This window comes from Myxine glutinosa, chromosome 7 (assembly GCF_964187855.1).
Source record: "Myxine glutinosa chromosome 7, kmMyxGlut1.1, whole genome shotgun sequence".
NCBI classification, from domain to species: Eukaryota; Metazoa; Chordata; class Myxini; order Myxiniformes; family Myxinidae; genus Myxine; species Myxine glutinosa.
Window position 1 is genome coordinate 53,525,793 of NC_136267.1, and position 26,397 is coordinate 53,552,189.

The window sequence follows — 26,397 nt, forward strand, 5'->3', positions numbered from 1 at the left end:
GTGTAACTTATTAATTGGCACTGGTAACTTATTAATTAACCTGGTAACAAAGCAGATACATTTTACATGCAAACTCTGTGAAAGACGAGTTTGTAAATGAGTCAGGAATGCGCCTGAACATGATAATCTCTTGTCCACCTGGTCACAGCCCCTGGCTGAAGCACCCCCCTATCGTTTGGTAAACGGAACTCACAACAGGAGGGGAGCGAGCTGATACCAGGACTTGGTACATGCATGACCTCGGGGCATTAGCGGAGAGGGGATTAAGTCCAGTTGATGTCATATAAACGAGAGCAAACGTGGAGTCGAGAGAAGCTGCTAACAGAAGCTCTGACCAACGGGAGTGGCAGAGGAACATCAGCCGAACGAGAAGGACATTGGAAAAGAGTTAACCTGATCCATTATATTATGCGGTATTATTTGGTAAATGGAATGAAGTGAATAACCAGTTAATAAACCAGACCTTTTGTAAACCTGTGTCCGGTCATTGGAGTCCTGTGAGTCTCTCAGCTACAAATTCTTCTACACAGCTCTCCTCTCCTCTGCTTTTCTCCCTTCTAACCTTTCCTGGAGTTCTCGTTCCACTCTCCTTTCCTCTGCTTCTGCTTTCCTTTCTTCTTCTTTTAACCTTTCCTGGAGTTCTCGTTCCACTCTCCTTTCCTCCGCTTGTTTCTCTTCCCTCCTCTCTTCTGCTTTCCTTTCTTCTTCTGCTCTTTCCTTTTCTGCTTTCCTTTCTTCTTCTGCTCTTTCCTTTTCTGCTTTCCTTTCTTCTTCTGCTCTTTCCTTTTCTGCTTTCCTTTCTTCTTCTGCTCTTTCCTTTTCTGCTTTCCTTTCTTCTTCTTTAATCCGTTCCTGGCTCCGTAATTGCAACTCCAGTTTCCGGAGCTCAACGTCTTCTGGTTCTTCGGGTAGCCACTCCCAGGCTAACTCGTCCCATGTTCCTAATCCCACCATAGATTGTATCACCGTGGCCTGCAACTCTGCCTTCCTCAAATTAGTTCGGACCTCCAAGTTAAAATGTTTGGCCAATTTCAAGAGGTCCGACTTTAGCAACGCTCGGAACTGTGCCTCACTCGGGGTTACCCCAAAGTTCTGTGCCACAAACGCCATGGTGCCTATCGTTAACACCTGTTAACCTTCACCCAAGACTTTACCCCAATTTCTCAACAAAATTTACCAATTAATAATTAATTAATAAATTTTAATTAATAAAAAAATTATTATTTTATTATTTTATACAATTTTAAATCCCGGACGTAGACCCAATTGCGAAACCGCAAATCGTAATTTGGACGAGCCCCCAATTCTGTTACGTGGTCCCCTCGGTGAATACCTGGTCTCGGTGACCCCCGGACCGTGAGAGGAACTCCGCCAGCAAGCTGTATTATATATGCGCTTTCGCCACGCAATCCATATGAATTTCACCCAGGAGACAACTGATGTTCAAGGATATATTTCCAATGGTAATGATACCATACAATTTCAATGACACAACCACGGAGATCTTCCCCGAGCAATCAACAATACACAACCATCAACAATTCCCAATTCACAAGCACTTCCCTATGAGTAAGATGGCCATCTTATATATGTGTGTCCCGGTGAGTACTCACAACCCCCTTTCGGTCTCTGCTCCTCACAATGTCTCTGGGCCCCTCCTGACCAAGATACTGGTCGCGTCGCCGCACTCGGGCGGTTGAACGAACCCCGGGTGGACGTTTCTCCACCGGGCAGGTATCGTACCAGGCACCGTGGCTGCAGCCCCTCGTGGCCACGCGAAGCGGGTACGGTAGAGCAAGCCAAACCCCACGCCGCTTGCAAGGCGCGTTAGGCCCCAACGTGCGACCCGCACGCGTCTGTTTAGACGGTGCCGCGAACGATGCCAGACGCGGGGTCGATGCACGGCCCCACGTCAACCTGACGTCTCCACCGGGCAGGTACACGTCCCGGTAATTCCTCTCGCCAGACAGGCTTCGGAACGCTGTTTTTCCACGCAGCGCAAGGTCGATCCCACCTTTTTTCGGAGCGGGGCGAGGAAGAATAATACTCGTCCTTTTTTCCTCGTGTCTTTTCCTCTTCCGTTTCCGGTCACTTCCGTTTCCGGCCACTTGTTCCGAAGGGCTCCTGACCCTCCAATCACAACAACCCTTAATATACTACACATGGATAAGCAAAGACCTGAATGGTAATCCCCATACATTCACATAAATATGTAACAGAAGCATCTCCTTCATAATCAGTGAAGGCTTGTTTCAGCATTTGCCTCATTCCTTGATCAAAAATAAGCACCACGTTTTTTCCATCATTTTGTTCTTGTGCTTTGGGAAAGAAGTGGAGAATTTGTTCTTTGAAGCGCACTTTGTTGACCTCTTTCTGAATTCCAAGTGCAGCTAGACGTGCTTCATACATGTGCCGCAACTCAGACAACTTGAAACATAAAGTTCCATCTTCTACTGAAGTCTCTATGTAGCTTGTCAGCTCAATAAAAGCCCGAGCTTCTTTTTTCTTTTTTTCCATTTGACTCCCATCAGAATCTTTTTGTTTTCTTTGAACCCTCAAGAAAGTGCGATGGCGGTTCCGGAACTCATTGAGACAGTTCAAATGGTACATGCCATCTACAGCTATTACATCTCCAGCAGCAATTCTTGAGAGTACTGCTGTATCCTGTAGGTCAGTTGCCATTCGTCTGATGTTCTGGTCAGCACCCATTGTCATAAATTCATGGAGCTGGCCGTCAGACTTTGAACAAAACATGCAATTGTTCTTTGTCACTGAATGACGAACCTTCTGTCACTTTTCTTGTACACCTTCACCAGATGCTCCTGCTTCTTCAAACTCTCTTTTTCTTTTTGCTCGTTCTAACTTGCATTTGCTGAACTTGCCATAACAAGTTCTGTGCCACTGAGCCTGGTTATTGACCAGGTCGTCTGCTGTGATGCTTTCGTCAAAGGGAAGAGTCATAGGTAGTATGCGCAGTCCCCGAAATTCACTGACGATATTCAGAAAGTTTTTATATGGCTACGACTTGTCTTGACTCCCATGGGCCTTCAAGGGGCAGTTCAACTTCTCACTAGTTGTTTGTTGGCAAATCAAACAAGCTTGCCAATCCATCCTTCATCCACTATAGGTCAACCCTGAAACAGAGTAAACTATAAAATTAACTTTTTTATAACACATAAACAATTACAAAATACAAAATACTAAATTACAAATACAAAATTAAAATTCTTAGTTTCTTTTAGTCCAGTGGCTTATTGGATGACTCATTTAAAACAAGTGAATCCACTTGGATTCCGCCCAGGTTGGCCTTGGTTGGCCAGGTTGGCCAGGACCCAAATGACCCAGAGGACCCAAATGACCCAGAGGACCCAAATGACCCAGAGGACCCAAATGACCCAGAGGACCCAAATGACCCAGAGGACCCAAATGACCCAGACATCTCTGATGACTGGGTCCTCTGGGTCATTTGGGTCCTCTGGGTCATTTGGGTCCTCTGGGTCATTTGGGTCCTCTGGGTCATTTGGGTCCTCTGGGTCATTTGGGTCCTCTGGGTCATTTGGGTCCTCTGGGTCATTTGGGTCATTTGGGTCATTTGGGTCCTCTGGGTCATTTGGGTCATTTGGGTCATTTGGGTCCTCTGGGTCATTTGGGTCCTCTGGGTCATTTGGGTCCTCTGGGTCATTTGGGTCCTCTGGGTCATTTGGGTCCTCTGGGTCATTTGGGTCCTCTGGGTCATTTGGGTCCTCTGGGTCATTTGGGTCCTCTGGGTCCTCTGGGTCCTCTGGGTCATTTGGGTCATTTGGGTCCTCTGGGTCCTCTGGGTCCTCTGGGTCCTCTGGGTCCTCTGGGTCATTTGGGTCATTTGGGTCCTCTGGGTCATTTGGGTCCTCTGGGTCATTTGGGTCCTCTGGGTCATTTGGGTCCTCTGGGTCCTCTGGGTCCTCTGGGTCCTCTGGGTCATTTGGGTCCTCTGGGTCCTCTGGGTCCTCTGGGTCCTCTGGGTCATTTGGGTCATTTGGGTCCTCTGGGTCATTTGGGTCCTCTGGGTCATTTGGGTCATTTGGGTCCTCTGGGTCCTCTGGGTCCTCTGGGTCCTCTGGGTCATTTGGGTCCTCTGGGTCCTTTGGGTCCTCTGGGTCATTTGGGTCCTCTGGGTCATTTGGGTCCTCTGGGTCATTTGGGTCCTCTGGGTCATTTGGGTCCTCTGGGTCATTTGGGTCCTCTGGGTCATTTGGGTCCTCTGGGTCATTTGGGTCCTCTGGGTCATTTGGGTCCTCTGGGCCATTTGGGTCCTCTGGGTCATTTGGGTCCTCTGGGTCATTTGGGTCCTCTGGGTCATTTGGGTCCTCTGGGTCATTTGGGTCCTCTGGGTCATTTGGGTCCTCTGGGTCATTTGGGTCCTCTGGGTCATTTGGGTCCTCTGGGTCATTTGGGTCCTCTGGGTCATTTGGGTCCTCTGGGTCATTTGGGTCATTTGGGTCCTCTGGGTCATTTGGGTCCTCTGGGTCCTCTGGGTCCTCTGGGTCCTCTGGGTCATTTGGGTCCTCTGGGTCATTTGGGTCATTTGGGTCCTCTGGGTCATTTGGGTCCTCTGGGTCCTCTGGGTCCTCTGGGTCATTTGGGTCCTCTGGGTCATTTGGGTCCTCTGGGTCATTTGGGTCATTTGGGTCCTCTGGGTCATTTGGGTCATTTGGGTCCTCTGGGTCCTCTGGGTCCTCTGGGTCCTCTGGGTCATTTGGGTCCTCTGGGTCCTCTGGGTCCTCTGGGTCATTTGGGTCCTCTGGGTCATTTGGGTCCTCTGGGTCATTTGGGTCATTTGGGTCCTCTGGGTCATTTGGGTCATTTGGGTCCTCTGGGTCCTCTGGGTCCTCTGGGTCCTCTGGGTCATTTGGGTCCTCTGGGTCCTCTGGGTCCTCTGGGTCATTTGGGTCCTCTGGGTCATTTGGGTCCTCTGGGTCATTTGGGTCCTCTGGGTCATTTGGGTCCTCTGGGTCATTTGGGTCCTCTGGGTCATTTGGGTCCTCTGGGTCATTTGGGTCCTCTGGGTCATTTGGGTCCTCTGGGTCATTTGGGTCCTCTGGGTCATTTGGGTCCTCTGGGTCATTTGGGTCCTCTGGGTCATTTGGGTCCTCTGGGTCATTTGGGTCCTCTGGGTCATTTGGGTCCTCTGGGTCCTCTGGGTCCTCTGGGTCATTTGGGTCCTCTGGGTCATTTGGGTCCTCTGGGTCATTTGGGTCCTCTGGGTCATTTGGGTCCTCTGGGTCATTTGGGTCCTCTGGGTCATTTGGGTCCTCTGGGTCATTTGGGTCCTCTGGGTCATTTGGGTCCTATATTCCTATCCTATAACATATATATCCTATAACCTATCCTATATATATCCTATATCATATAACATATATCCTATATATCCTATAACATAACATATAACAAATATATCCTATATTATGTACTAGCGAGCGGCCGCGTACCAGCCAAAGGGGTAGCCCATGGTTAGCCTAAATATAGATTTGATGACGTCATGTTTACACATCTGAGCGACAGAAACTGTCTACACATCTGAGCGACAGAAACGTCTACACTGTTGGAGCTTCACTTTTGGAGAGACAGAAATTCCCAGGCAAACGCTATAACGCACCAGGTTTACAACCTGTGCGTTAATTAATGAATCTATTCGAAGAGTCTTTTTTCATTTGATTAATGTCGGTTGAAAAAGACACGACCACAACCAATAATTTGTCCGCGGTCGCCACGCTTTGTGAATTAAATCGTCTGTTTCTCGGAAACTATTGCTGTGCTACCTTGGAACATATTAAAATCTGCAAGCATAAAGCATGTAGACCACCTAGAGAAAATATGGTACTTTTGTCCACTCTGTCCCCATCTCATCAAATAATGGGTCTTACATCCCTCACTATTTCTATCGATTTACTTTACTGAGAAGTTTATTCCTTCAAGTACGAGAGTCTATCAGGGCTAATTGCTTATCAGTTGATTTGATTTCTTCCAGAGCTTATTAACTGTCTTGATCGCTCTTTCTGCCTTTCCATTGGCACTCTGGAATTTGGGGAACACAATATTATGTGTGATGCCGTATTCTTTGCAAAACTGAGAAAATTCCTCTGGCATGTACTGACTTCCAGAATCACTTCGCAGCTTCTCTGGAATGCTTCACGACAAAGCTGCTGCTTGAGAGTTCCGATCACAGAGCTAGCCGTAACGTCGTCCTTGAGATAGTCTGCCTCCACAAACTTGGAGAAATGGTCGACTGGAAGCAAGCAATAACCTCAAAACTGGCCTGTTGGTAGTCTTGACTTTGTGAGAGAGTAGAAATGTCACCATATCTGCAGCATGAATAACGTGATTCAAGTACATTTTCAGAACTTTCTGTGACATTTGTAGATCGCCTGCAACGTGCTGAACTGACTGATTAGTTGCTCAGTGTCAGCGTGTTGCATCCAGCACCTGTGTCAATCCAGAACTGAGTTGGCTGACCCAGCACTGAGACCTTCTGTGCCCACTTGTCACAAGAAGCGATATTGCTGCTGGGATGAAGAGCGTAGATCCTTAAGACGTTAGATTCCTGCACTCGGTCTTGAAGAAGATCCACATGGTCGAGAAGAGTCTCTACATCAAGAAACTTTAGGTTGCGAAGTCTCTTCCGACACACTGCTAGCCAGTCACCAGGCTTCTTACAGCAGGAGCAGTCAGATATAATTGCTCGACACTTGGCTTGACTGTCCACTAGCTTACCACATCTGCTGAGGAGACCTTGTGGTTGTGCATGCTTGACAGGGTTGCTCCGAGAACATTAACTTTTGTGCTGACCTTGCTCGTTTCCGGATTCAAGACAACACATTTTTCACTTTCTTGAAAGAAGGTGACTGGTGAGTGACCGGTGACTGGTGAGTATTCCTGCGTGTCATGTAGGGGACTGGGGTTCACCTTTCCTGTTGGAGAGATATCTAAAGTTTTAAATACAGACAATTTTATTTGCGAACTTCCGATTCTCAAGATTTGATCTTTTTTTTCTGTTTTCTTCAACTGATTGCGCAAAGTTGTCTTGGTGCAGGTGAAGATAACTGAACAAACATCAAATCTGGAGAATCTGTTCTTCACAAATAAAATTGTCCCCATTTAAAAATTTGAACTCTTTCTGTCAGCGAATCGAACCCCGGTCACCTACGTGACAAACAGGAATACTCACCACTATACTAACGAGGATGCCACACAAACAAAGGTTCTTTGCTTTCCTCCAAGGAGCACTTTGTCTAAACAAAGTGAAAAATCCTTGATATAAAATGGCGAATAATTACCCACATCAAGGAAGGTGAATAATGGAGGTTTTGGTTTCACCCCTGTCTGTGAGTTTGTTTGTATGTTTGTTTGCTTGTTTGTTTGTTTGTTTGTATGTTTGTTTGTATGTTTGTTTGCTTGTTTGTTTGTTTGTTTGTTTCCTTGTTTGTTTTTTTGTCTGTGAAAAAGACATCTCAAAAAGTTCTGGACGGATTCGGACGAAATTTGGTGCAGATGCAGCACGTGTGACACCGACGAAATGTTTGGATTTTGGAGAAGGTCCGGATCCGGATCCAGCTGGGAGATTATTTAAAGAAATTCTTCACCATTGGGAAATTGAGCCAAAAACAACACATATGGCAGGATACCTCAACAAGTTTGGCATGGCTTTGGAGAAAACCTGGTGGAGAGGTGATGTGTCTGACAGGGAAAAGTGATTCAGTCTTGGTGATGATTCAAATCCGGATCCGGATCAGAGAATTTTTAAAGTGATTCTTCACCATTGGGAAATTGGGCCAAAAACAATATATTGTGGGATAACTCTAAGCTTTGTGGACGGATTTGGACGAAATTTGGCAGAGGTGTAGCGTATGTCACATGGACGAAATGGTTACATTTTGGTGAAGATCCGTATTCGGATGCGGCTACTAAAATGTTTTAAGTGATTCTTCACCATTGGGTGATGCGACAAAAAACGACACACAGCAGTACAGGGTGGGTGGAAAGTCGCTCCCTATTTTAAAGTACTTATAATATATTATATAATATATATATATAAACCCTATCTAATTATTATAGATAATTCTATCTATCATAATTTATAAGTACTTTAAAATAGGGAGCGACTTTCCACCCACCCTGTATATATCAAAAAGTGTTTGACGGATTTGGGCGAAACGTGGTGGGCAGGTTGTGTGTGTGACAAGGAAGATTGGATTCGATTTTGGGGAATATCTGAACATGGATTCGGACATGAGATTTTTTTTTTTTTTTTAAGTGGTTCTTCACCATTGAGTGATGTGGTTCTCCAGGCGGAGGGATGCTCTATACTGAGTGTCGTTCCAGTTTTTCCAAGTTTTTACCTTCAACAGTTTTGGTGATTGCTTCATCACAAAATCAAGAAATACGTGATCAGGACATCAATTATCTGCACAATAACATTGTGGAGAAATTGAACAACTCTGACAATCGATGGAAATGCTTTTTTCAAACGAAACTTTTTCTGAGCAATCCATTTGTTCATTCTGGAAAATGTTGGAGAAGGTATTCAGTCACTGACTCAGGCATGAAAAAGATGATGATCTGTGAAGTTGTCTTGGTGCAGGTGAAGAAAACTGAACAAACATCAAATCTTGAGAATCTGTTATTCACAAATATAATTGTCCCCATTTTAAAATTTTGAAATCTCCCCATCGGGGAATCAAACACCAGTCACCTGCGTGAACAGGCAGGAATACTCACCACTGGACTAATAGTCAGGCAGATAGGTGTAACAATTGTGGGTTTATACGTACAAGCATGAAATTTGGCACAGTCATAGATAATAGTCTAATGAATAATTCCAGATATGGACCCACCGCGAAAACGTCCTATGGTAGCCGTGGCGGCCATTTTACAAAATGGCCGCTTTTAGTCTAGTGTGTCTAGAGAGTTGCGCAGAGGTCAGAGGTGATGCTCCAAAACCAGATACTGACGTCACTATCCTTGACGGGGCAGTGTTGGTGAACGTTCTGAAACCAGTTGCTGCCAAAACCTTTGATGATTATGCGCTGAAAGTATTCTTGCCACACATACAAGGTCACTTGCAAAGAGCCTGTCGTGTGGATATAGTCTGGGACCAGTACCGTGACAACAGCCTGAAATCTCAAGCCAGGGACAAACGTGGGAAAGGCATTCGAAGGAGAGTTGACGGATCCACTGTTCTTCCAGGAAATTGGCAGCAGTTCCTGAGAATTGATGCAAACAAAACAGAACTGTTTGCCTTCTTGACAAAACACATCACACATCTTGTATCAGATAAGCAGATAGTCACCACGGATGGTTCAGATGTGACGTGCATTCCCGCACGTGACACCAGTCATCTTGCCCCATGTGACCATGAGGAGGCTGATACACGAATGATGATACATCTCGCGGATGCAGTCCGTGATGGATTTCAGAAAATTCTCCTGCGTACGGTGGATACAGATATAGTGGTATTGGCTGCGGCAGCAACAACCAAACTCAAAATCCAGGAGCTTTGGGTGGCCTTTGGGACAGGCCAGCACTTCAGGTATATTCCAGCACATGAAATTGCAGCATTCCTCGGACCAGATAAGTCACAGGCCCTCCCGATGTTCCATGCATACACAGGGTGTGACACAGTCTCGTCATTTAATACACGGGGCAAGAATACAGCCTGGGATACCTGGAAAGTATTTGACGAATTGACGCCAGCGTTAGTTCATCTCTCCACGGGGACAGCAGACATCTCTGATGACGTTGTGGCAGTGCTCGAGCGGTTCACCATTCTTCTCTACGATCGCACCAGCAATCTCGTCAACATAGACGAAGCTCGACAGGCACTCTTCACGAAGAAAGGACGAGCCATGCAAGCTATTCCCCCTACCAGAGGAGCCCTGGTACAACAAATCAAGAAGGCTGTGTACACGGGTGGCCACTGCTGGGGAAACATGCTCAAGGTTGTTATGTGCTGTCTTTCCCTCGCGGTCCCCATGTGCTGTCTTTGTCTTTCCCTCGTGGTCCCCATGTGCTGTCTTTGTCTTTCCCTCGCGGTCCCCATGTGCTGTCTTTGTCTTTCCCTCGTGGTCCCCATGTGCTGTCTTTGTCTTTCCCTCGTGGTCCCCATGTGCTGTCTTTGTCTTTCCCTCGTGGTCCCCATGTGCTGTCTTTGTCTTTCCCTCGTGGTCCCCATGTGCTGTCTTTCCCTCGCGGTCCCCATGTGCTGTCTTTGTCTTTCCCTCGTGGTCCCCATGTGCTTTCTTTCCCTCACGGTCCCCATGTGCTGTCTTTGTCTTTCCCTCGTGGTCCCCATGTGCTGTCTTTCCCTCGCGGTCCCCATGTGCTGTCTTTGTCTTTCCCTCGCAGTACCCATGTGCTGTCTTTGTCTTTCCCTCGCGGTCCCCATGTGCTGTCTTTGTCTTTCCCTCGTGGTCCCCATGTGCTGTCTTTCCCTCGCGGTCCCCATGTGCTGTCTTTCCCTCAAGGTCCCCATGTGCTGTCTTTCCCTCACGGTCCCCATGTGCTGTCTTTGTCTTTCCCTCGTGGTCCCCCTGTGCTGTCTTTGTCTTTCCCTCGTGGTCCCCATGTGCTGTCTTTCCCTCACGGTCCCCATGTGCTGTCTTTCCCTCACGGTCCCCATGTGCTGTCTTTGTCTTTCCCTCGTGGTCCCCCTGTGCTGTCTTTCCCTCGCGGTTGTCAGCTCTTTCACGAGCCTCGATTCAGTATAGAAAAAAAAAAAAAAAAGAGAATTTTTAAAGTGATTCTTCACCATTGGGAAATTGCGCCAAAAACAATATATAGCGGCATATCTCAAAAAGTTGTTGACGGATTCGGACGAAATTTGGCAGTGATGTAGCGGATGCCACACGGACGAAATGATTAGATTTTGGTGAAGATCCGGATTCGGATCCGAACCAGATAATTTTTAAAGTGAAATTCTTTCACCATTGGGAAATTGGGCCAAAAACAATATACAAAGCGGGATATCTCAAAAGGTTGTGGACGGATTCGGACGAAATTTGGCAGTGATGTAGCGGATGCCAAAAGGACGAAATGATTAGATTTTGGTGAAGATCCTGATTCGGATCCGGATCAGAGAATTTTTAAAGTGAAATTATTTCACCATTGGGAAATTGGGCCAAAAACAATATACAAAGCGGGATATCTCAAAAAGTTGTTGACGGATTCGGACGAAATTTGGCAGTGATGTAGCGGATGCCAAAAGGACGAAATGATTAGATTTTGGTGAAGATCCTGATTCGGATCCGGATCAGAGAATTTTTGAAGTGATTCTTCACCATTGGGTGATGTGACAAACAACGATACACAGCAGTATATCTCAAAAAGTTATTGACGGATTTGGGCGAAACTTGGTGGGCAGTTTGGATTTCTCACAAGGACACAAAGATTCTATTTTAGTGAAGATCTGAATGTGCATTCGGATCTGATAATTATTTCTTTTTTATACGTGATTCTTCAGGAGATGGGGTCAAAAACAATACATTGTGGGATATCTCAAAAAGTTATCGACGGATTTGGACGACACTTGTTGGAAAGGTTGTGTGTGTGACAAGGAAGATTGGATTCTATTTTGGGGAATATCTGAACATGGATTCGGATATGAGATATTTTTTTTAAAGTGATTCTTCACCATTGAGTGATGTGGCCCACCAGGCGGAGGTGTGCTCTATACTGAGTGTCGTTCCAGTTTTTCCAAGTTTTTACCTTCAACAGTTTTGGTGATTGTTTTGTCACAAAATCCAGAAATACATGATCAGGACATCAATTATCTGCACAATAACATTGTGGGGAAATTGAACAAATCTGACAATCGAGGAAAATGCTTTTTTCAAACGAAACACTTTTTCTGAGCAATCCATTTGTTCATTCTGGAAAATGTCGGAGAAGGTATTCAGTCACTGACTCAGGCATGAAAAAGTTGATGATCTGCGAAGTTGTCTTGGTGCAGGTGAAGAAAACTGAACAAACATCAAATCTTGAGAATCTGTTATTCAAAATTAAATTGTCCCCATTTAAAAATTATGAACTCTCCCCGTCGGGGAATCGAACCCCGGTCACCTGCGTGACAGGCAGGAATACTCACCACTATACTAACGAGGATGACACATAAACTAGGGTTCTTTGCTTTCCTCCGAGGAGTACTTTGTCTAAACAAAGTGAAAAAACCTTGATATAAAATGGCGAATAATTACCCACATCAAGGAAGGTGAATAATGGAGGTTTTGGTTTCACCCCTGTCTGTTAGTTTGTTTGTTTGCGTGTTTGTTTGTTTTTTGTCTGTGAAAAAGACATCTCAAAAAGTTGTGGACGGATTCGGACGAAATTTGGTGCAGATGCAGCACGTGTGACACCGACGAAATATTTAGATTTTGGAGAAGGTCCGGATCCGGATCCAGCTGGAAGATTATTTAAAGAAATTCTTCACCATTGGGAAATTGGGCCAAAAACAATATATAGCGGGATAACTCAAAGCGTTGTGGACGGATTTGGACGAAATTTGGCAGAGATGTAGCGTCTGTCACAATGAAAAATTGTTTAGATTTTGGTGAAGATCCGGATTCGGATGTGGCTACTAAAATGTTTTCAGTGATTCTTCACCATTGGGAGCTCGGACCAAAAACGATACATAGAAGGACATCTCAAAAAGTTGTGGACGGTTTTGGACAAAATTTGGTGGACCAGTTGGATATCTCACAAGGACACAATGATTCGATTTTGGTGAAGATCTGAATGTGGATTCGGATCTGAGCATTATTTCTTATTTATACGTGAATCTTCACCATTGGGAAATTGAGCCAAAAACAACATATATGGCAGGATATCTCAAAAAGTTCAGGACGGCTTTGAACAAAACTTGGTGGAGAGGTTGCGTGTCTGACAAGGAAAAGTGATTCAGATTGGGTGATGATTCAAATCCGGATCCGGATCAGAGAACCCTAAAAGTGATTCTTCACCGTTGGTAAATTCGGCCAAAAACAATATACAGCAGGATATCTCAAAAAGTTGTGGACGGATTCGGACGAACCTTGACAGAGAAGTACCAGATGTCACAAGGACGAAATGATTAGATTTTGGTGAAGATCTGGATTCGGATCCGGACCAGATAATTTTTAAAGTGATTCTTCACCATTGGGAAATTGGACCAAAAACAATATATAGCAGGATAACTCAAAGCTTTGTGGACGGATTTGGACGAAATTTGGCAGAGGTGTAGCCTATGACACAATGAAAAATTGATTAGATTTTGGTGAAGATCCGGATTTGGATTTGGCTACTAAAATGTTTTCAGTGATTCTTCACCATTGGGAGCTCGGACCAAAAACGATACATAGAAGGACATCTCAAAAAGTTGTGGACGGTTTTGGACGAAAGTTGGTGGACCGGTTGGGTGTCTCACAAGGACACAATGATTCGATTTTGGTGAAGATCTGAATGTGGATTCGGATCTGAGAATTATTTCTTTTTTATACGTGATTCTTCACCATTGGGAGATGAGGCCAAAAACAATACATTGCGGGATATCTCAAAAAGTTATTGACGGATTTGGAAGACACTTGGTGGAAAGGTTGTGTTTGTGACAAGGACGATTGCATTCGATTTTGCTGATTATCTGAACATGGATTCGGACATGAGATTTTTTTTAAAAAGTGGTTCTTCACCATTGAGTGACGTGGCCGACGAGGCGGAGGTATGCTCTCTTCTGAGTGTTGTTCCAGTTTTTCCAAGTTTTTACCTTCAACAGTTTTGGTGATTGTTTTGTCACAAAATCCAGAAATACGTGATCAGGGCATCAATTATCTGCACAATAACATTGTGGGGAAATTGAACAAATCTGACAATCGAGGAAAATGCTTTTTTCAAACGAAACACTTTTTCTGAGCAATCCATTTGTTCATTCTGGAAAATATCGGAGAAGGTATTCAGTCACTGACTCAGGCATGAAAAAGATGATGATCTGTGAAGTTGTCTTGGTGCAGGTGAAGAAAACTGAACAAACATCAAATGTTGAGAATCTGTTATTCAAAAATAAAATTGTCCCCATTTAAAAATTATGAATTCTCCCCGTCGGGGAATCGAACCCCGGTCACCTGCGTGACAGGCAGGAATACTCACCACTATACTAACGAGGATGACACACAAACCTCGGTTCTTTGCTTTCCTCCGAGGAGTACTTTGTCTAAACAAAGTGAAAAAACCTTGATATAAAATGGCGAATAATTACCCACATCAAGGAAGGTGAATAATGGAGGTTTTGGTTTCACCCCTGTCTGTTAGTTTGTTTGTTTGCGTGTTTGTTTGTTTTTTGTCTGTGAAAAAGACATCTCAAAAAGTTGTGGACGGATTCGGACGAAATTTGGTGCAGATGCAGCACGTGTGACACCGACGAAATATTTAGATTTTGGAGAAGGTCCGGATCCGGATCCAGCTGGAAGATTATTTAAAGAAATTCTTCACCATTGGGAAATTGGGCCAAAAACAATATATAGCGGGATAACTCAAAGCGTTGTGGACGGATTTGGACGAAATTTGGCAGAGATGTAGCGTCTGTCACAATGAAAAATTGTTTAGATTTTGGTGAAGATCCGGATTCGGATGTGGCTACTAAAATGTTTTCAGTGATTCTTCACCATTGGGAGCTCGGACCAAAAACGATACATAGAAGGACATCTCAAAAAGTTGTGGACGGTTTTGGACAAAATTTGGTGGACCAGTTGGATATCTCACAAGGACACAATGATTCGATTTTGGTGAAGATCTGAATGTGGATTCGGATCTGAGCATTATTTCTTATTTATACGTGAATCTTCACCATTGGGAAATTGAGCCAAAAACAACATATATGGCAGGATATCTCAAAAAGTTCAGGACGGCTTTGAACAAAACTTGGTGGAGAGGTTGCGTGTCTGACAAGGAAAAGTGATTCAGATTGGGTGATGATTCAAATCCGGATCCGGATCAGAGAACCCTAAAAGTGATTCTTCACCGTTGGTAAATTCGGCCAAAAACAATATACAGCAGGATATCTCAAAAAGTTGTGGACGGATTCGGACGAACCTTGACAGAGAAGTACCAGATGTCACAAGGACGAAATGATTAGATTTTGGTGAAGATCTGGATTCGGATCCGGACCAGATAATTTTTAAAGTGATTCTTCACCATTGGGAAATTGGGCCAAAAACAATATATAGCAGGATAACTCAAAGCTTTGTGGACGGATTTGGACGAAATTTGGCAGAGGTGTAGCCTATGACACAATGAAAAATTGATTAGATTTTGGTGAAGATCCGGATTTGGATTTGGCTACTAAAATGTTTTCAGTGATTCTTCACCATTGGGAGCTCGGACCAAAAACGATACATAGAAGGACATCTCAAAAAGTTGTGGACGGTTTTGGACGAAAGTTGGTGGACCGGTTGGGTGTCTCACAAGGACACAATGATTCGATTTTGGTGAAGATCTGAATGTGGATTCGGATCTGAGAATTATTTCTTTTTTATACGTGATTCTTCACCATTGGGAGATGAGGCCAAAAACAATACATTGCGGGATATCTCAAAAAGTTATTGACGGATTTGGAAGACACTTGGTGGAAAGGTTGTGTTTGTGACAAGGACGATTGCATTCGATTTTGCTGAATATCTGAACATGGATTCGGACATGAGATTTTTTTTTAAAAGTGGTTCTTCACCATTGAGTGACGTGGCCGACGAGGCGGAGGTATGCTCTCTTCTGAGTGTTGTTCCAGTTTTTCCAAGTTTTTACCTTCAACAGTTTTGGTGATTGTTTTGTCACAAAATCCAGAAATACGTGATCAGGGCATCAATTATCTGCACAATAACATTGTGGGGAAATTGAACAAATCTGACAATCGAGGAAAATGCTTTTTTCAAACGAAACACTTTTTCTGAGCAATCCATTTGTTCATTCTGGAAAATATCGGAGAAGGTATTCAGTCACTGACTCAGGCATGAAAAAGATGATGATCTGTGAAGTTGTCTTGGTGCAGGTGAAGAAAACTGAACAAACATCAAATGTTGAGAATCTGTTATTCAAAAATAAAATTGTCCCCATTTAAAAATTATGAATTCTCCCCGTCGGGGAATCGAACCCCGGTCACCTGCGTGACAGGCAGGAATACTCACCACTATACTAACGAGGATGACACACAAACCTCGGTTCTTTGCTTTCCTCCGAGGAGTACTTTGTCTAAACAAAGTGAAAAAACCTTGATATAAAACGGCGAATAATTACCCACATCAAGGAAGGTGAATAATGGAGGTTTTGGTTTCACCCCTGTCTGTTAGTTTGTTAGTTTGCGTGTTTGTTTGTTTTTTGTCTGTGAAAAAGACATCTCAAAAAGTTGTGGACGGATTCGGACGAAATTTGGTGCAGATGCAGCACGTGTGACACCGACGAAATATTTAGATTTTGGAGAAGGTCCGGATCCGGATCCAGCTGGAAGATTATTTAAAGAAATTCTTCACCATTGGGAAATTGGGCCAAAAACAATATATAGCGGGATAACTCAAAGCGTTGTGGACGGATTTGGACGAAATTTGGCAGAGATGTAGCGTCTGTCACAATGAAAAATTGTTTAGATTTTGGTGAAGATCCGGATTCGGATGTGGCTACTAAAATGTTTTCAGTGATTCTTCACCATTGGGAGCTCGGACCAAAAACGATACATAGAAGGACATCTCAAAAAGTTGTGGACGGTTTTGGACAAAATTTGGTGGACCAGTTGGATGTCTCACAAGGACACAATGATTCGATTTTGGTGAAGATCTGAATGTGGATTCGGATCTGAGCATTATTTATTTTTTATACGTGAATCTTCACCATTGGGAAATTGAGCCAAAAACAACATATATGGCAGGATATCTCAAAAAGTTCAGGACGGCTTTGAACAAAACTTGGTGGAGAGGTTGCGTGTCTGACAAGGAAAAGTGATTCAGATTGGGTGATGATTCATATCCGGATCCGGATCAGAGAACCCTAAAAGTGATTCTTCACCGTTGGTAAATTCGGCCAAAAACAATATACAGCAGGATATCTCAAAAAGTTGTGGACGGATTCGGACGAACCTTGACAGAGAAGTACCAGATGTCACAAGGACGAAATGATTACATTTTGATGAAGACCTGGATTCGGATCCGGACCAGATAATTTTTAAAGTGCATCTTCACCATTGGGAAATTGGGATAAAAACAATATATAGTGGGATATCTCAAAGCTTTGTTGATGGATTTGGACGAAATTTGGGAGAGATGTAGCGTATGTCAAAAGGAAAAATTGGTTAGATTTTGGTGAAGATCCGGATTCGGATGTAGCTACTAAAATGTTTTAAGTGATTCTTCACCATTGGGAGCTCGGACCAAAAACGATACATAGAAGGATATCTCAAAAAGTTGTGGACGGATTTGGACGAAAGTTGGTGGACCGATTGGATGTCCCACAAGGACACAAAGATTCGATTTTGGTGAAGATCTGAATGTGGATTCGGATCTGAGAATTATTTCTTTTTTATGAGTGATTCTTCACCATTGGGAGATGGGGCCAAAAAACAATACATTGCGGGATATCTCAAAACATTATTGACGGATTTGGACGACACTTGGTGGAAAGGTTGTGTATGTGACAAGGAAGATTGGATTCGATTTTGGTGAATATCTGAACATGGATTCGGATATGTTTTTGTTTTTTTTGAAGTGATTTTTCACCATTGAGTGAAGTGGCCCACCAGGCGGAGGTATGCTCTCCACTGAGTGTCGTTCCAGTTTTTCCAAGTTTTTCCCTTCAACAGTTTTGGTGACTGTTTTGTCACAAAATCCAGAAATACATGATCAGGCCATCAATTATCTGCACAATAACTTTTTGGGGAAATTGAACAACTCTGACAATCGAGGAAAATGCTTTTTTCAAATGAAACTTTTTCTGAGCAATCCATTTGTTCATTCTGGAAACTATCGGAGAAGGGATTCAGTCACTGACTCAGGCATGAAAAAGATGATGATCTGTGAAGTTGTCTTGGTGTCGGTGAAGAAAACAACAAACATCAAATCTTGAGAATCTGTTATTCACAAATAAAATTGTCCCCATTTAAGGACTTTGAACTCTTCCCATCGGGGAATCGAGCCCCAGTCACCTGCATAACAGGCAGGAAAACTCACCACTATACTAACGAGGTTGACACACAAACAACGTTTTTTTTTTTTTAACTTTCCTCCAAGGAGTACTTTGTCTCAACAAAGTGAAAAATCCTTGATATAAAATGGCGAATAATTACCCACATCAAGGAAGGTGAATAATGGAGGTTTTGGTTTCACCCCTGTCTGTGAGTTTGTTTGTTTGCTTGTTAGTTTTTTGTCTGTCAAAAAGATATCTCAAAAATTTGTGGACGGATTCGGACGAAATGTGGTGCAGATGTCGCACGTGTGACACCGACGAAATATTTAGATTTTGGAGAAGGTCCGGATCCGGATCCAGCTGGAAGATTATTTTAAGAAATTCTTCACCATTGGGAATTTGAGCCAAAAACAACATATATGGCAGGATATCTCAAAAAGTTAGGGATGGCTTTGGACAAAACTGGGTGGAGACGTTGCGTGTCTGACAAGGAAAAGTGATCCAGTTTGGGTGATGATTCAAATCCGGATCCGGATCAGAGAATTTTTAAAGTGATTCTTCGCCATTGGCAAATTTGTCCAAAAACAATATATAGCGGGATAACTCAAAGCTTTGTGGACGGATTTGGACGAACCTTGACAGAGAAGTACCCGATGTCACAAGGAAGAAATGATTAGATTTTGGTGAAGATCCGGATTCGGATCCGAACCAGATAATTTTTAAAGTGAAATTATTTCACCATTGGGAAATTGGGCCAAAAACAATATACAAAGCGGGATATCTCAAAAAGTTGTTGACGGATTCGGACGAAATTTGGCAGTGATGTAGCGGATGCCAAAAGGACGAAATGCTTAGATTTTGGTGAAGATCCTGATTCGGATCCGGATCAGAGAATTTTTGAAGTGATTCTTCACCATTGGGTGATGTGACAAAAAACGATACACAGCAGTATATCTCAAAAAGTTATTGACGGATTTGGGCGAAACTTGGTGGGCAGTTTGTATTTCTCACAAGGACACAAAGATTCTATTTTAGTGAAGATCTGAATGTGCATTCGGATCTGATAATTATTTCTTTTTTATACGTGATTCTTCAGGAGATGGGGCCAAAAACAATACATTGCGGGATATCTCAAAAAGTTATTGACCGATTTGGACGACACTTGTTGGAAAGGTTGTGTGTGTGACAAGGAGGATTGGATTCGATTTTGGGAAATATCTGAACATGGATTCGGAAATGAGATTTAAAAAAAAAAGTGATTCTTCACCATTGAGTGATGTGGCCCACCAGGCGGAGGGATGCTCTATACTGAGTGTCGTTCCAGTTTTTCCAAGTTTTTACCTTCAACAGTTTTGGTGATTGTTTTGTCACAAAATCCAGAAATACATGATCAGGACATCAATTATCTGCACAATAACATTGTGGGGAAATTGAACAAATCTGACAATCGAGGAAAATGCTTTTTTCAAACGAAACACTTTTTCTGAGCAATCCATTTGTTCATTCTGGAAAATGTCGGAGAAGGTATTCAGTCACTGACTCAGGCATGAAAAAGTTGATGATCTGCGAAGTTGTCTTGGTGCAGGTGAAGAAAACTGAACAAACATCAAATCTTGAGAATCTGTCATTTACAAATAAAATTGTCCCCATTTAAGGATTATGAACTCTCCCCGTCGGGGAATCGAACACCAGTCACCTGCGTGACAGACAGGAATACTCATCACTGTACTAACGAGGATGACACATAAGCCAAATTTATTTGCTTTCCTCCGAGGAGTACTTTGTCTAAACAAAGTGAAAAATCCTTGATATAAAATGACGAATAATTGCCGACGTCAAAGAAGGTGAATAAAGGAGGTTATATTTTCACACCTGTCTGTTAGTTTGTTTGTTTGCTTGTTTGTTTTTTGTCTGTGAAAAAGATATCTCAAAAAGTTGTGGACGGATTCGGACGGAATTTGGTGCAGATGTCGCACGTGTCACACCGACGAAATGTTTGGATTTTGGAGAAGGTCCGGATCCGAATCCAGCTGGCAGATTATTCAAAGAAATTCTTCAACATTGGGTAATTGGGCCAAAAACAACATATATGGCAGGTTATTTCAAAAGGTTTGGCACGGCTTTGGACAAAACTTGGTGGAGAGTTTGCGTGTCTGACAAGAAAGAGTGATTCCATTTTGGTGATGATTCAAATCCGGATCCGGATCAGAGAATTTTTAAAGTGATTCTTCACCATTGGGAAATTGCGCCAAAAACAATGTATAGCGGGATATCTCAAAAAGTTGTTGACGGATTCGGACGAAATTTGGCAGTGATGTAGCGGATGCCACAAGGACGAAATGATTAGATTTTGGTGAAGATCCTGATTCGGATCCGGATCAGAGAATTTTTGAAGTGATTTTTCACCATTGGGAAATTGCACCAAAAGCAATATGTAGCGGGATATCTCAAAAGGTTGTGGACGGATTCGGACGAAATTTGGCAGAAATGTAGCGGAGGTCACAATAACGAAATGACTAGATTTTGGTGAAGATCCTGATTCGGATCCGGATCAGAGAATTTTTAAAGTGATTCTTCACCATTGGGAAATTGGGCCAAAAACAATATATTGTGGGATAACTCTAAGCTTTGTGGACGGATTTGGACGAAATGTTGCAGAGGTGTAGCGTATGTCACATGGACGAAATGATTACATTTTCGTGAAGATCCGTATTCGGATGCGGCGACTAAAATGTTTTCAGTGATTCTTCACCATTGGGAGCTCGGACCAAAAACGATACATAGAATGACATCTCAAAAAGTTGTGGACAGTTTTGGACAAAATTTGGTGGACCGGTTGGATGTCTCACAAGGACACAATGATTCGATTTTGGTGAAGATCTGAATGTGCATTCGGATCTGAGAATTCTTTCTTTTTTATACGTGATTCTTCAGGAGATGGGGCCAAAAACAATACATTGCGGGATATCTCAAATAGTTATTGACGGATTTGGACGACACTTGGTGGAAAGGTTGTGTGTGTGACAAGGAAGATTGGGTTCGATTTTGGGGAATATCTGAACATGGATTCGGACATGAGATTTTTTGAAAAAAAGTGATTCTTCACCATTGAGTGATGTGGCCCACCAGGCGGAGGTATGCTCTCTACTGAGTGTCGTTCCAGTTTTTACCTTCAACAGTTTTGGTGATTGTTTTGTCACAAAATCCAGAAATACATGATCAGGACATCAATTATCTGCACAATAACATTGTGGGGAAATTGAACAAATCTGACAATCGAGGAAAATGCTTTTTTCAAACGAAACTCTTTTTCTGAGCAATCCATTTGTTCATTCTGGAAAATGTCAGAGAAGGTATTCAGTCACTGACTCAGGCATGAAAAAGATGATGATCTGTGAAGTTGTCTTGGTGCAGGTGAAGAAAACTGAACAAACATCAAATCTTGAGAATCTGTTATTCAAAAATAAAATTGTCCCCATTTAAAAATTATGAACTCTCCGCGTCGGGGAATCGAACCCCGGTCACCTGCGTGACAGGCAGGAATACTCACCACTATACTAACGAGGATGACACACAATCCTCGGTTCTTTGCTTTCCTCCGAGGAGTACTTTGTCTAAACAAAGTGAAAAAACCTTGATATAAAATGGCGAATAATTACCCACATCAAGGAAGGTGAATAATGGAGGTTTTGGTTTCACCCCTGTCTGTTGGTTTGTTTGTTTGCTTGTTTGTTTTTTGTCTGTGAAAAAGATATCTCAAAAAGTTGTGGACGGATTCGGACGGAATTTGGTGCAGATGTCGCACGTGTGACACCGACGAAATATTTAGATTTTGGAGAAGGTCCGGATCCGGATCCAGCTGGAAGATTATTTCAAGAAATTCTTCACCATTGGGAAATTGGGCCAAAAACAATATATAGCGGGATAACTCAAAGCTTTGTGGACGGATTTGGACGAAATTTGGCAGAGATGTAGCGGATGTCACAATGAAAAATTTATTAGATTTTGGTGAAGATCCGGATTCGGAAGTGGCTTCCAAAATGTTTTCAGTGATTCTTCACCATTGGGAGCTCGGACCAAAAACGATACATAGAAGGACATCTCAAAAAGTTGTGGACGGTTTTGGACAAAATTTGGTGGACCGGTTGGATGTCTCACAAGGACACAATGATTCGATTTTGGTGAATATCTGAACATGGATTCGGATATGAGATTTTATTTTTTTTGAAGTGATTCTTCACCATTGAGTGATGTGGCCCACCAGGCGGAGGTATGCTCTCCACTGAGTGTCGTACCAGTTTTTCCAAGTTTTTCCCTTCAACAGTTTTGGTGATTGTTTTGTCACAAAATCCAGAAATACATGATCAGGCCATCAATTATCTGCACAATAACATTTTGGGGAAATTGAACAACTCTGACAATCGAGGAAAATGCTTTTTTCAAACGAAACTTTTTCTGAGCAATCCATTTGTTCATTCTGGAAAATGTCGGAGAAGGTATTCAGTCACTGACTCAGGCATGAAAAAGATGATGATCTGTGAAGTTGTCTTGGTGCAGGTGAAGAAAACAACAAACATCAAATCTTGAGAATCTGTTATTCACAAATAAAATTGTCCCCATTTAAGGACTTTGAACTCTCCCCGTCGGGGAATCGAACCCCGGTCACCTGCGTGACAGGCAGGAATACTCACCACTATACTAACGAGGATGACACACAAACCTCGGTTCTTTGCTTTCCTCCGAGGAGTACTTTGTCTAAACAATGTGAAAAAACCTTGATATAAAATGGCGAATAATTACCCACATCAGGGAAAGTGAATAATGGAGGTTTTGGTTTCACCTCTCTCTGTTAGTTTGTTTGTTTGTTTGTTTGCTTGTTTGTTTTTTGTCTGTCAAAAAGATATCTCAAAAAGTTGTGGACGGATTCGGACGAAATTTGGTGCAGATGTAGCACGTGTGACACCGACGAAATATTTAGATTTTGGAGAAGGTCCGGATCCGGATCCAGCTGGAAGATTATTTAAAGAAATTCTTCACCATTGGGAAATTGAGCCAAAAACAACATATATGGCAGGATATCTCAAAAATTTCGGGACAGCTTTGAACAAAACTTGGTGGAGAGGTTGCGTGTCTGACAAGAAAAGTGATTCAGATTGGGTGATGATTCAAATCCGGATCCGGATCAGAGAACCCTAAAAGTGATTCTTCACCGTTGGTAAATTCGGCCAAAAACAATATACAGCAGGATATCTCAAAAAGTTGTGGACGGATTTGGACGAACCTTGACAGAGAAGTACCAGATGTCACAAGGACGAAATGATTAGATTTTGGTGAAGATCCGGATTCGGATCCGGACCAGATAACTTTAAAAGTGATTCTTCACCATCGGGAAATTGGGCCAAAAACAATATATACCGGGATAACTCAAAGCTTTGTGGACGGATTTGGACGAAATTTGGCTGAGGTATAGCGTATGTCACATGGATGAAATGATTACATTTTCGTGAAGATCCGTATTCGGATGCGGCGACGAAAATGTTTTCAGTGATTCTTCACCATTGGGAGCTCGGACCAAAAACGATACATAGAATGACATCTCAAAACGTTGTGGACGGTTTTGGACAAAATTTGGTGGACCGGTTGGATGTCTCACAAGGACACAATGATTCGATTTTGGTGAAGATCTGAATGTGCATTCGGATCTGAGAATTGTTTCTTTTTTATACGTGATTCTTCAGGAGATGGGGCCAAAAACAATACATTGCGGGATATCTCAAATAGTTATTGACGGATTTGGACGACACTTGGTGGAAAGGTTGAGTGTGTGACAAGGAAGATTGGGTTCGATTTTGGGGAATATCTGAACATGGATTCGGACATGAGATTTTTTGAAAAAAAGTGATTCTTCACCATTGAGTGATGTGGCCCACCAGGCGGAGGTATGCTCTCTACTGAGTGTCGTTCCAGTTTTTACCTTCAACAGTTTTGGTGATTGTTTTGTCACAAAATCCAGAAATACATGATCAGGACATCAATTATAATCTGCACAATAACATTGTGGGGAAATTGAACAAATCTGACAATCGAGGAAAATGCTTTTTTCAAACGAAACACTTTTTCTGAGCAATCCATTTGTTCATTCTGGAAAATGTCGGAGAAGGTGTTCAGTCACTGACTCAGGCATGAAAAAGATGATGATCTGTGAAGTTGTCTTGGTGCAGGAGAAGAAAGCTGAACAAACATCAAATCTTGAGAATCTGTTATTCAAAAATAAAATTGTCCCCATTTAAAAATTATGAACTCTCCCCGTCGGGGAATCGAACCCCGGTCACCTGCGTGACAGGCAGGAATACTCACCACTATACTAACGAGGATGACACACAAACCTAGTTCCTTTGCTTTCCCCCAAGGAGCACTTTGTCTGAACAAAGTGAAAAATCCTTGAAATAAAATGGCGAATAATTACCCACATCAAGGAGGGTGAATAATGGAGGTTATGTTTTCACCTTTGTCTGTTCGTTTGTTTGAATGTTTGTTTGCTTGTTTGTTTGTTTGCTTGTTTGTTTGTTTTTTGTCTGTGAAAAAGACATCTCAAAAAGTTGTGGACGGATTCGGTGCAGATGCAGCTTGTGTGACACCGACGAAATATTTAGATTTTGGAGAAGGTCCGGATCCGGATCCAGCTGGAAGATTATTCAAAGAAATTCTTCACCATTGGGAAATTGGGCCAAAAACAACATATAGCGGGATAACTCAAAGCTTTGTGGACGGATTTGGACGAAATTTGGCAGAGGTGTAGCGTATGTCACATGGACGAAATGATTACATTTTCGTGAAGATCCGTATTCGGATGCGGCGACTAAAATGTTTTCAGTGATTCTTCACCATTGGGAGCTCAGACCAAAAACGATACATAGAAGGACATCTCAAAAAGTTGTGGACGGTTTTGGACAAAATTTGGTGGACCGGTTGGATGTCTCACAAGGACACAATGATTCGATTTTGGTGAAGATCTGAATGTGCATTCGGATCTGAGAATTATTTCTTTTTTATACGTGATTCTTCAGGAGATGGGGCCAAAAACAATACATTGCGGGATATCTCAAAAAGTTATCGACGCATTTGGACGACACTTGGTGGAAAGGTTGTGTGTGTGACAAGGAAGATTGGATTCGATTTTGCTGAATATCTGAACATGGATTCGGACAGGAGTTTTTTTTAAAAGTGGTTCTTCACCATTGAGTGATGTGGCCGACGAGGCGGAGGTATGCTCTCTTCTGAGTGTCGTTCCAGTTTTTCCAAGCTTATAACTTCAACAGTTTTGGTGATTGCTTCATCACAAAATCCAGAAATACGTCATCAGGGCATCAATTATTTGCACAATAACATTTTGGGGAAATTGAACAACTCTGACAATCGAGGAAAATGCTTTTTTAAAACGAAACACTTTTTCTGAGCAATCCATTTGTTCATTCTGGAAAATGTCGAAGAAGGTATTCATTCACTGACTCAGGCATGAAAAAGATGATGATCTGTGAAGTTGTCTTGGTGCAGGTGAAGAAAACTGAACAAACATCAAATCTTGAGAATCTGTTATTCAAAAATAAAATTGTCCCCATTTAAAAATTATGAACTCTTCCCGTCGGGGAATCGAACCCCAGTCACCTGCGTGACAGGCAGGAATACTCACCACTATACTAACGAGGATGACACACAAACCTTGGTTCTTTGCTTTCCTCCAAGGTGTACTTTGTCTATACAAAGTGAAAAATCCTTGAAATAAAATGGCGAATAATTACCCACATCAAGGAAGGTGAATAATGGAGGTTATGTTTTCACCCCTGTCTGTTCGTTTGTTTGTATGTTTGTTTGTTTGTTTGTTTGTTTGTTTTTTGTCTGTGAAAAAGACATCTCAAAACGTTGTGGACGGATTCGGACGAAATTTGGTGCAGATGCAGCACGTGTGACACCGACGAAATATTTAGATTTTGGAGAAGGTCCGGATCCGGATCCAGCTGGAAGATTATTTAAAGAAATTCTTCACCATTGGGAAATTGGGCCAAAAACAATATATAGCGGGATAACTCAAAGCTTTGTGGACGGATTTGGACGAAATTTGGCAGAGATGTAGCGTATGTCACAATGAAAAATTGATTAGATTTTGGTGAAGATCCGGATTCGGATGTGGCTACTAAAATGTTTTCAGTGATTCTTCACCATTGGGAGCTCGGACCA

At 42.7% G+C, this 26,397-nt stretch overlaps 7 non-coding genes across 7 annotated transcripts; all 7 read right to left on the bottom strand.

Annotated features, from left to right (window-relative positions):
• Positions 1-12,063: 12,063 nt before the first annotated feature.
• On the bottom strand, positions 12,064-12,135 carry TRNAD-GUC (transfer RNA aspartic acid (anticodon GUC)). Its single transcript has one exon. It is a non-coding gene; the product is annotated as a tRNA-Asp (tRNA).
• Positions 12,136-14,093: 1,958 nt separating this feature from the next.
• On the bottom strand, positions 14,094-14,165 carry TRNAD-GUC (transfer RNA aspartic acid (anticodon GUC)). Its single transcript has one exon. It is a non-coding gene; the product is annotated as a tRNA-Asp (tRNA).
• Positions 14,166-16,123: 1,958 nt separating this feature from the next.
• Positions 16,124-16,195, bottom strand: TRNAD-GUC (transfer RNA aspartic acid (anticodon GUC)). The gene has a single exon. It is a non-coding gene; the product is annotated as a tRNA-Asp (tRNA).
• A 5,462-nt stretch (positions 16,196-21,657) lies between these two features.
• TRNAD-GUC (transfer RNA aspartic acid (anticodon GUC)) lies at positions 21,658-21,729 on the bottom strand. Its single transcript has one exon. It is a non-coding gene; the product is annotated as a tRNA-Asp (tRNA).
• Positions 21,730-22,798: 1,069 nt separating this feature from the next.
• On the bottom strand, positions 22,799-22,870 carry TRNAD-GUC (transfer RNA aspartic acid (anticodon GUC)). The gene has a single exon. It is a non-coding gene; the product is annotated as a tRNA-Asp (tRNA).
• Positions 22,871-24,464: 1,594 nt separating this feature from the next.
• On the bottom strand, positions 24,465-24,536 carry TRNAD-GUC (transfer RNA aspartic acid (anticodon GUC)). The gene has a single exon. It is a non-coding gene; the product is annotated as a tRNA-Asp (tRNA).
• A 1,261-nt stretch (positions 24,537-25,797) lies between these two features.
• Positions 25,798-25,869, bottom strand: TRNAD-GUC (transfer RNA aspartic acid (anticodon GUC)). The gene has a single exon. It is a non-coding gene; the product is annotated as a tRNA-Asp (tRNA).
• Between the last annotated feature and the right edge of the window lie 528 nt (positions 25,870-26,397).